The sequence below is a fragment of the Rattus rattus genome, chromosome 9 (assembly GCF_011064425.1).
Source record: "Rattus rattus isolate New Zealand chromosome 9, Rrattus_CSIRO_v1, whole genome shotgun sequence".
Lineage (NCBI taxonomy): Eukaryota > Metazoa > Chordata > Mammalia > Rodentia > Muridae > Rattus > Rattus rattus.
In genome coordinates, this window is record NC_046162.1 from 39,253,090 (window position 1) to 39,263,454 (window position 10,365).

Sequence of the window (10,365 nt, forward strand, 5' to 3'; positions counted from 1 at the left end):
GCTCATATCTACAGCTCCTTGTCTCTTCTTTTGGTTTTCTATATCCAGGGTTGTTTCCATGTGTTCTTTCTTGATTGCTTCTATTTCCATTTTTTATTCCTTCAACTGTTTGATTGTGTTTTCCTGGAATTCTTTCAGGGATTTTTGTGACTCCTCTCTATGGGCTTCTACTTGTTTATTTATGTTTTCCTGGAATTCTTTTAGGGATTTTTTGATTCCTCTCTGTAGGCTTCTACTTGTTCTCTAAAGGAGTTCTTCATGTCTTTCTTGAAGTCCTCCAGCATCATGATCAAATATGATTTTGAAACTAGATCTTGCTTTTCTGATGTGTTTGGATAGTCCGTGTTTGCTTTGGTGGGATAATTGGGCTCTGATGATGCCATGTAGTCTTGGTTTCTGTTGCTTGGGTTCCTGCGCTTGCCTCTCACCATCAGATTATCTCTAGTGTTACTTTGTTCTGCTATTTCTCACAGTGGCTAGACTGTCCTATAAGCCTGTGTTTCAGGAGTGCTGTAGACCTGTTTTCCTCTCTTTCAGTCAGTTATGGGGACAGAGTGTTCTGCTTTCGGGCGTGTAGTTTTTCCTTTCTACAGGTCTTCAGCTGTTCTTGTGGGTCTGTGTCTTGAGTTCACCAGGCAGGTTGCTTGCAGCAGAAAAGTTGGTCTTACCTGTGGTCCCGAGGCTCAAGTTTGCTCATGGAGTGTTGCTTATGAGCTCTCTGCGGCCGCAGCAACCAGGAAGATCTGCGCCGCCCTTTCTGGGAGCTCCCGTGCACCAGGGTTCCAGATGGCGTTGGGTGTTTTCCTCTGGAATCAGTAATGTGTGCAGAGTGCAGTCTCTTCTGGTTTCCCATGCGTGTCTGCCTCCCTGAAGGTTTAGCTCTCCCTCCCATGGGATTTGGGTGCAGAGAACTGTTTATCCGGTTGGTCCCTTCAGGTTCTGGTGGTGTCTCAGATGCATCGGGTCCTGCCGCTGCTGGGCCCTCCCCCAGGGAACCCAGAGGCCTTATACAGTTTCCTCTTGGGCCAGGGATGTGGGCAGGGTGGTGGGCAGTGTTGGTGGTCTTTTCAGCTCTGCAGTCTCAGGAGTGCCAACCTGTCCAGGCGGTGAGGGCTCTCTCCCACGGGGTTTGGGAGCAGAGAGCCTATATGTGGATTTTTAAAGCATAATGGTTCTTTCTTTTTGTCTAAGTGTTCATATCTTGGGACACAGAGGTGACATTATTGAGGACATTTAGCAACCTCAGTCTTTCAGTTTAGAGTGAGTTCATGGATTACATTAATGGCAAGAAAATTAAACAGCAAAAGCAAACCATTCATGGAGGAAGCAATTCTTCTTTTTTTTTTTTTTACTTTATCTACATTGGTGTGAGGGTGCAAATTCCTTTCAAATAAAGTTACAGGCAGTTTTGAGCTGTGATTTTGTGTTGGAAATTGAACCCAGATCCTTTGGAAGAATGGATTGTGCTCTTAACCACTGAGCCTTCTCTCTAGTGACAGATGACAGACACAGTGTTTTGTTACAGAAATATAATCCTAAGACAGTTTAGGGAGGTATCCTGTGCCTGACACATAGATTTCTGTTAAATAATCCATGCCTTTTGCAAGCATGTTTTTTCTCCACTGTAGTGTATCTCTGGCTACGTTCCTTTTCACTTCAGAATTTTACTGTTTTTTACTGTACTTTACTGCTCCAAACTGATTCCACACTTACTGTTTTCAATAGCCTCTTTTTATCATTATTGTTACAGATGTGTATGTATTCATATCCAGTGTATAAAATATGTATATAAAATTACATACACTATTGTGTGCATACACAACTTGTGAAATAAATTCTTTTTCCAATTTATTTATTCATTTTGCATCCAGACTTTTGCTTCCCTTCACAAATCCATCCAACTTTCCCTTCCTCTTCTCCTCTGAGAGTGTTGAGGTACTCAGGTTATCTGCCCACTGTGGTATGCAACCTCTGTGCAGGGCTAGGTGTATCCTCTCCCAGTGAGGCAAAAAAGGGAGCCAAGCTAGAGAAATGGGATGCCACAGATAGACAATAGATGCAATTCATTTTTATTAGTGCCAGAACAGGTGTTTCTATGTGTCATTAAATTATCACTCTAATTATTGACAACAATTACAGAGAAGCAAGAAGGCATCTCTAAAATATTCCACAACATTTTTTATTATTTTATTTATGTATAAGTGTGGGTATAGACGTGGATATGCATATTAGTGTTTGGAGCCCAGAAACGTCAGATACTCTGGAGTTATGGCTACCTTACAAGGGTGCTAGGATTTGAACTCAAGTCCTCTGGAAGAGCAGCAGTGCTAGTAATGGCATGCCACCACTCTTGGCTCACAACATATATATTTTAATACTGAGAATTAAGTCTCAGTATTAAAATACTGAGAATTTTATGCACCAGTTCTTAGTTGCATAGAAGTTTTCATTTCTTGTTTCTTTGACTACATGACAATGATTGATTATTTTGAGAATGCAGGGGCCCTAGAATCTGGCTCAACAGTTAAGAGCATGGACTACTCCTCCCCAGGACCTGTGTTTGAGTCCCAGCACCCACATATTTGCTCAAAAGCATCTGTGACTTGAAATTGCAAGAAAACCAAATGCTAGTGATTGTTCTTTAAAAATCTGTGCCTGCTGGCTCAGAACTTTTATTGCAGTACTTGGGAGGCAGAGGCAAGGGAGATTCAGTGAGTTTGAGGCCATTCTGTTCCACATAGGGAGCTCCAGGACAACCGAGACTACATAGAACTGCTACATAGCTACATACATACATACATACATACATACATACATACATACATACATACATATACACAGGTACACATACATATAATCTTGATCGTAAAAATGTATTAAAAAATTTCTTGAAACACCATTGCTCTCAGAATTTATTGTATATTAGCCATGGACAAAATAGAGACATTGTCTATGGATTTCTAAAACAGAAGCATTCTGGCTCTGTTTCTCTAAATGTCCTTATCATAAAAGTTATCATGGATCATCAACATAAATTGAAACAGGAAAGACCAATATAAATGTGTTCATGGAAAGACACAGAGTGCATACTGACAGACTGATGCATTGACAATGTTTATTATAAGGTCATTAGTGAATTTTGGGGAATGGTATTATGAAAGGGAGTTAGGAAGACAGTTTTAAACATCGTAGAAGAACTTGGATATCTTTTTATTGGATATTTTATGTGTTTATATTTCAAATGTTGTCCCCTCTCCTCTCTTCCCCTCCAGAACCCACCAACTATTCCTGAACCCCCTCTGTCTATTAGGGTGCTCTCTGCCCACACACCCACTCCCAACCCTGGCATTTTCCTACACTGGGATATCAAGCCTTAACAATACCAAGGGCCTCTTTTCCTTATGATGCCAGACAATGTAGTCCTGTGATATATTGTGAGTGGAGTCATGGGTTCCTCCATTTGTACCTTTTAGCTGGTGGTCAGGTTGCTGGGTACTCAGAGGGATTTGGTGGGTTGATATTGTTCTTCCTATGGGATTCCAAACCCTTTAAGAGCTTGGAAATCTTTTTCAGGTGGTAATAGTCACATAAGCATCAAAGCAAGCATTAGGTTGGCTCCCTCTCCATTTGTTTCAGAAATGTCCTTAAAATATGTCACATTTTAAAAAGAGAAATACACTCTTAATTAACTGTTTTGCTTACAATGGTAAACCAATGAAATAGTCGTATTTATGTAAAATAATTATACAGATACACCTGTACACATAAACTGCAGAAAGAGCTTCCAGAGCAAGAGGGAGGCAAGTGTAGACCAGGCACTTGTATTGATTCCCACAGGCTGAGAATCATGGTGCCTGGCAGCAGGGCAGAAGGCTCTGTGGGAAGCCAACCCATCCTGACAGGGAGTCAGAGATGCCAGGTCCAGGGACAAAGCCCTTCCATCTCCTGAGGAGCCAACATTCAGATTCAAACCATCAACTCAGTGTGACACTGTGTGTGCAAAGGTTCATGCTCTTGTTCAGTCAGTAAGACAAGTTGATGGTCTTCCACCAAAAGATCAGTGCCAAAATAATCCCAGAGAGTGTAAAGATCAGCCTATAGATCAGTACACAAGGCAACCCAAAATTCCACGTCACTATCCATCATCCTATTTGTCTTTTTAGAGCCCCCATGACCTCCTTGTTCCTCAGGCTGTAGATGAATGGGTTCAGAACAGGGGTGACAATTGAGTAGATCACAGCCACCACTTTGTCCCTCCCAGGAGAATGCAAAGTGTGTGGTTGGGTGTAGGTGCAGAGACCAGTGATATAAAACAGGCTGGCCACGGTCAGGTGTGAGGAGCAGGTGGACACTGCTCTACTCTGTCCCTTCCCTGAACCCATCTGGAATACAACAACCAACACCCGAGCATAGGAAGCTAGGATGGCCAGGAAGGGTAACAACAGAATGACAAGGCCACTCACGAGAACTGTATGCTCATATTGGGATGTGTCTTCACACACCAGTGGCAGGAGAGATGGAACCTCACAGAAAAAGTGGTTAACAATCCTAGATCCACAGAATGGAAGTTGAAATACATACACTGTGTGCACTAATGCAGTGATGGAGCTGCTGCTCCAGGCACTGGTGATAATAGAGCCTCATGAGCACAGGGTAGTGCAAGGGCTGGCAGATGGCTATGTACCTGTCATAGGACATGAAACCCAGCAGGAGGGCTTCAGACCCACCCAGGGTCAGAAACACAAATGTTTGGATGGCACATCCCAGAAAGGAAATGGTCTTGGTGTCTGACAGGAAGTTAGCTGCCATCTTGGGCACAGTGGTGGAGATGTACATCATGTCGATGATGGAGAGCTGGCTGAGGAGGAAGTACATGGGGGTGTGGAGTGTTCGGTCCAGCCTGATGAGATGGACCAATGTGATGTTGCCTATGAGAGCCACTGCAAAGAGGAGGGTGATAACTGTGAAGAGGAAAGTGTCCATGTGTCCATACTGGAAAAGACCAACCAAGGTGAAGTCTGTCCCACAGCTGTGGTTTCCTATCTCCATGACTTAGATGAAAGCAGCAAAGCAGGTATAACCTGGAAATGTCATGGTCTGGGGTGGACTGTCCTTGAGGAGGAAAATGACATTTATTACATGGGATAGAGTTCTGGACTAGCTCAAAGACACTCTCTCATATCCTGTGTTTTATGCTTTTATCTTTTGTAAAAACGTAAAAGAGCAGAGTTGACCCAGTACACTATAATTTTTTAATGATTCTTTATGTTACCTCTCAATTTTAATCATAAAGAGGAATTAGGGGTCTTGTTTTATCTGCATAGATGTTTGCAGTCCTTGGGAGTTTAACTTATTCCTGTAAAAATAATATGGAAAAAGTTGCAATGACATAAGGAATCAATTGGTTGGAACTGGAAAGAAGGCTTCAGGATTAAGAGCATTGGTTATTCTTAGAGGGCCCTATTTCAAATCCCTGAGCATACTACATGGCAGCTCACGACTGTCTGTAACTGCTATTCCTGGGGAATCTAATACTTGATTCTGGCTTCCATAGGTACTAGGTACACAAGTGTTGCACAGACATCCATAGCATCAAATGTCCATATACATAAAATATCACAAAGTAAAATAAAATCACAAGGTTGAATTTTACTTAGTGCTTTTTATTTTTGATTACTGTTTAAAAATTTTTGAATAAAATCTGTAGAACTGAATTTTTTGTATATTCACACCAAACTGGGCTTCTCCATTCCTGGAGGGGAATGATGCATTGACAACAAGTGTTTCTGGATACATGGTGAAATGGAGTGAAATGGTTTTATTTCTTGGCATGTATTTGACCTTGACTATCTGACTTCAGGTAGTAATCATTCCTGAAACACAAAGTTAATGGTAGGATTTCCGTGAGACTGAAACGTTTTACTGTTTTGAGAATTGAGTAGTGAGGAAAAAGACCTTGCAAACAGCAAACAGGCCAACTGTATGAGTATGAATTTTAAGACAGAAGATTTTTATCACACCTTTTGTTCCATTTTTGTAGTATGCTAAAAGAGTTCACATTGTTAATACACACTACTTTTTACGTTGGCTATATTTTAATATGATTATTGTAAGACCAACTTATGTATCACATTAACTAGACATTACAGACTGGATCTCCCAAAGAAAGACTTTGTGGCAGCAGATGGTTCTGTTAGTAATGGACCTCATTCTCAAGATTCCAAATCTCAAACTTTGACTTAAAAACTCATAAAATTTCAGATAAAAAAGTAATGGGAAAGAATGCTAGAAGTGTTGTCAAGAGGGCATCCTAGAAAATTCTAATATAGTATTTTATGGGAGAGAAAAACATAGAACAGCTGTGAGAGAACTTCACCTTGAAATACACACACTATGTGAAATAGACCGTTAGTGTTGTACCAAGCTGTTATATAAAGCAAAGTCAACTGCCGCTGCTTATGTGTAGCTTGGCAACACAAGGTGGACTCTGCTTTTTCAATGACTTTTTTGTTTGTTTGTTTGTTTGATTTTGGTATTCCTTTTTAATAGAAAGTACATTGTGTTGGGTTGGTAGGACAAAGTGAGTGGATAAGGAGGTTGAAGAAGTTCTGACAGGAATTGGCTAAGGTGAAAGAAGTAATAGACATATATTACATGAATAAATGAAAATATACAGAAACAGTTCTAAAGTGGCAACAAGAAAATAGGAAGCATTTTTCAGATATTTGAAATGATTGTGGGGTTGGGGATTTGGCTCAGTGGTAGAGCGCTTGCCTAGCAAGCGCAAGGCCCTGGGTTCGATCCCCAGCTTCGAAAAAAAAATAAGAAATGATTGTGTCACCTATGGCAACTGAAATGTATTAGCATTTGTCCTTGAAATATATACAACTTAAAAAAATCTAGAGGAAGTGAAGTAAAAATTCAAAGGTATATAAGTGAGTGTATGTGTGTGTTTACGTGTGTGAATGTATATGTATTTATGTGTGTGTGTGTGTGTGAGAGAGAGAATATTTCCCCATCTGCAACCATGTGTGTGCGTGCATGCGTGTGTGCGTGCGTGCGTGTGTGTGTGTTCACGCTGCTTCTGCTGAGGCAGACTGTGTTTTGTCTTCAGAGGTAATGTCTGCTGAGGTAATGTTCAAACATTCAGCAAATTTCTTTGCTCATTTGTGGTGAAGGGAAGAGGATGGCAAACAAGATCATCATCTCATGAAATCACTAGGGGCAAATTTTTATGATCATATATTCATTTTATACTGGAATTTTTTTTTTTTTATGGACATGAATTATTTGTCTTAACTTTTAATGCCTTGAAGACTGACAGTTCCATGTTTCTAATAAGCACTTTGCAACATTTCCTGAGTCCATGATTCTAAGGCAAAATGAATCTGATATATATATATATATATATATATATATATATATATATATATACTCTCTCTCTCTGTGTGTGTGTCTATGTGTCTGTGTTTTTCTGGGGCTCTAGCTATTAACATCAAAATGCTAGGCAAATGCTGTGTCATTATTGTGCTTGAAACCATTTTTTGAGATACAAGATTTGATCAGTGACCCAGACTTGATATGATCTTTATTTGTAACCTACACTTGTCTTAGACTTGTAATCTTCTTGCTTCTTCTTCCTGAGTACTGGCATTATTGTCCTGTAACATGATCTCATGGGTGCTCTGACCTTGGATAATCAGGAATGTCAGTCAAACTGAGCCTATCAGCTCCTGTGTCTTCTAAATCTCTGAAACTATACTAGCCATGTTTGTCATTCTCTTCCCTTCACAAATGAGGACAGAAGTTGGGTGAATGTGTTGAAGATTACCTAGTCAGGTTTCTTTACCTCTTAGGAAAAAACACAGCCCAGAACAGCAGCAGCAGTGAACACTGAACTCTCCTCCCCTCCAGAACCTTTTTACTTGAGCTTCAGTTCATCTTACATAAGCAGGTTTCAGAAGTAGAGCTTTCCCTTGTGTATGCTGGGCTGTCTTGAGAATCCCAGAGCAGCAGGGACACCCTGAGCCCTACCTAACAATTCTGTCACAATTACCTCTTTAACAGATGAAAGTCTGAAAAATAACCTCATTTACAATTTTTGACCCAATTTTGTGTAGCTGGTTTTTGACACCTGAAGCCAAGCACAAACACAATCCTGTTATGGGCCTACCTCTGTCCTCTATGTGTTAGGATTACAAGAGTGCACCATCTCACTCACTTATGAAATAGTGGATCAAACAGAGGCTTGCTGCAGGGCAGGGAACCCTGAAATATATTCCTAGTTTTACATGGATTACTTGAACTCAGCAGAGAATAAATTAGCTACCTGAAAATTACCATGCAACACACTCTACCTCAATGATTAGTAAATTACAATCAAAACATATTTTAAAAAACACTGAGAAACAGTGTTTAAGATTACATTTATAATCATACTAAGCACACTGCAAGGTCTTGCCCCACAGCTCTAGGGTGCTGCAGCAGATCTAACTGCCTGTGAGGTCACAGCTAAGACAGCAGTATGGCTTCAGCCACACATAGTTCTGTCCTTTTGATTCTCACCGCTAGTCAATCTCTGACCTTACAGAGCTAGTGAGGTAATTCAGCATTTTTCCTGACCGTCACAGACTCAGCAGGGAGTCCACTATCAACCTAATGAGCAGCAGCTTGGAAATGTCCCCATTGCAGCACTACCTTTCTCACAGGTGTGCACCACTCACCAGCGTGTTTAGTATGAATTTGAACACAGATGTGTCAAATTCTACCATGGAAAGGTTTAACTATGTACAGTAACTCATCAATGCATCCAGGACCTGGGCAAATGGTGCAACTAGAAACATGGAAATAGTTATTTTCTTACTGGGAAAGATAAAAAAATTGAGTCAACAGTAGAGTTAAATGTACCGCATAGTATTCAAATATTTATTATATCTTAGAAATGCAATAGAATTCCCTGCATATCAGGAAAATGATGAACTCTAATTATAGAATAATTTTAGTTTAAAAAAACTAAGGTCAAAACAAGACAGATGTATTTCCATACCACAAAAACCCTGTGACTCTGCCAGCTCCTGTTCCTTCAGGGGGCTAAAATTTCCAAAAATTTCTGAAAATTTGCTAGACTACCACACCTGTGCTCCAGTGTGAGACCATTGAGCCTCAGCTCTCATTCTTAAAACTGTGAGATGGTTACACCCTACAGAGCCTGGGTAACTTGGCTTCACACACCTTCTCAATGCACATGTTTTTAAAGCAATATCTAAAACTGATTCTAGCCTGCAATGAATCAAAATCAGAACAGGATCCAACAAGAAAAGGATGCAGTTTGCTGTAAAAGGTGATGCTAGTTAGACGTACCGGAACCAGCAGGGTGTGACGAGTTGTGTCTTCTCAACAATTCTCACAAAGTTCTCTTCACTTCCGTGCTTCCCTGGCTGCAGGGCTCTTTACACCTGAAGGAATTAACTGGGAACCAACCTTCTGGTCCCCACCTACCTGAGTCTTGCACATGGTAGAGAACAATGGGCACCTTCCTCTAGATGTTTAGGGATACAGGTCATGTGTTGATTCCTAGCATATCAGACTCAATTTAAATCAGCTGAGGTCTATATGGCCTCTTTGTTGCAGAAAGTCTTCTCTCTATGACTTTTACAGGGAAACAGACCTGCAAAGGCTGACTTCCTAACAGTTCACCCCTCTGAGACAGGTTTACCAAATAGTACACCTATGGTTTTCTCAATGATTTTATAATTCAATTATGATATTTGTGATCATTTTATACCAAACACATAGAAAAGGAAAGTGATGTGCTCTGAGAAAGGACTTCACCAGAGTCAACTCTTCTGATATCAAAAGTCTACACAATCATCTCCTGTAATCTCAACCATATTTTAGGAACTATGTCTAGGCTATGTGTTTGGCAGTTGTTGCTCTCGCCTCATATAAACAGACTTTCTGTCAGAGCTACAAACTTGAGTGGAAAGTAGAATTGAAATAAAAATACTGTCGTTTTTCTCATCTTGGTAAATGCTTTGAATCTCTCCAAGGATCTGGCTACATGATGAAGGTTGGGACTCATGGGGGTTCTGTCTCATTCCATCTGGGAAAAGTAGTCTCTCATCCACAATTAAACACACTGTACAGAACATGTGACTCATTAGAGCTGGTTCTGCATTCCATTTTAGAAAAGAATTTAAAATAGAGTTCAGAATTAATGCTCAAATTTTTGTTTGAATTAATAACAGTCACAACTGGAAGTTTGAGTACTCTGGTTCTAATGTTCATTTGAGATACACACAATTGCTCATAAGCAATGAACTGAAGTGTATCGATACCCAAATGTGTATAGTATATTTCGAGTCG

At 40.4% G+C, this 10,365-nt stretch overlaps 1 pseudogene; it reads right to left on the reverse strand.

The window, feature by feature from the left end:
- Window positions 1–4,142: 4,142 nt before the first annotated feature.
- LOC116909804 lies at window positions 4,143–5,049 on the reverse strand (annotated as a pseudogene).
- Window positions 5,050–10,365: the final 5,316 nt, after the last annotated feature.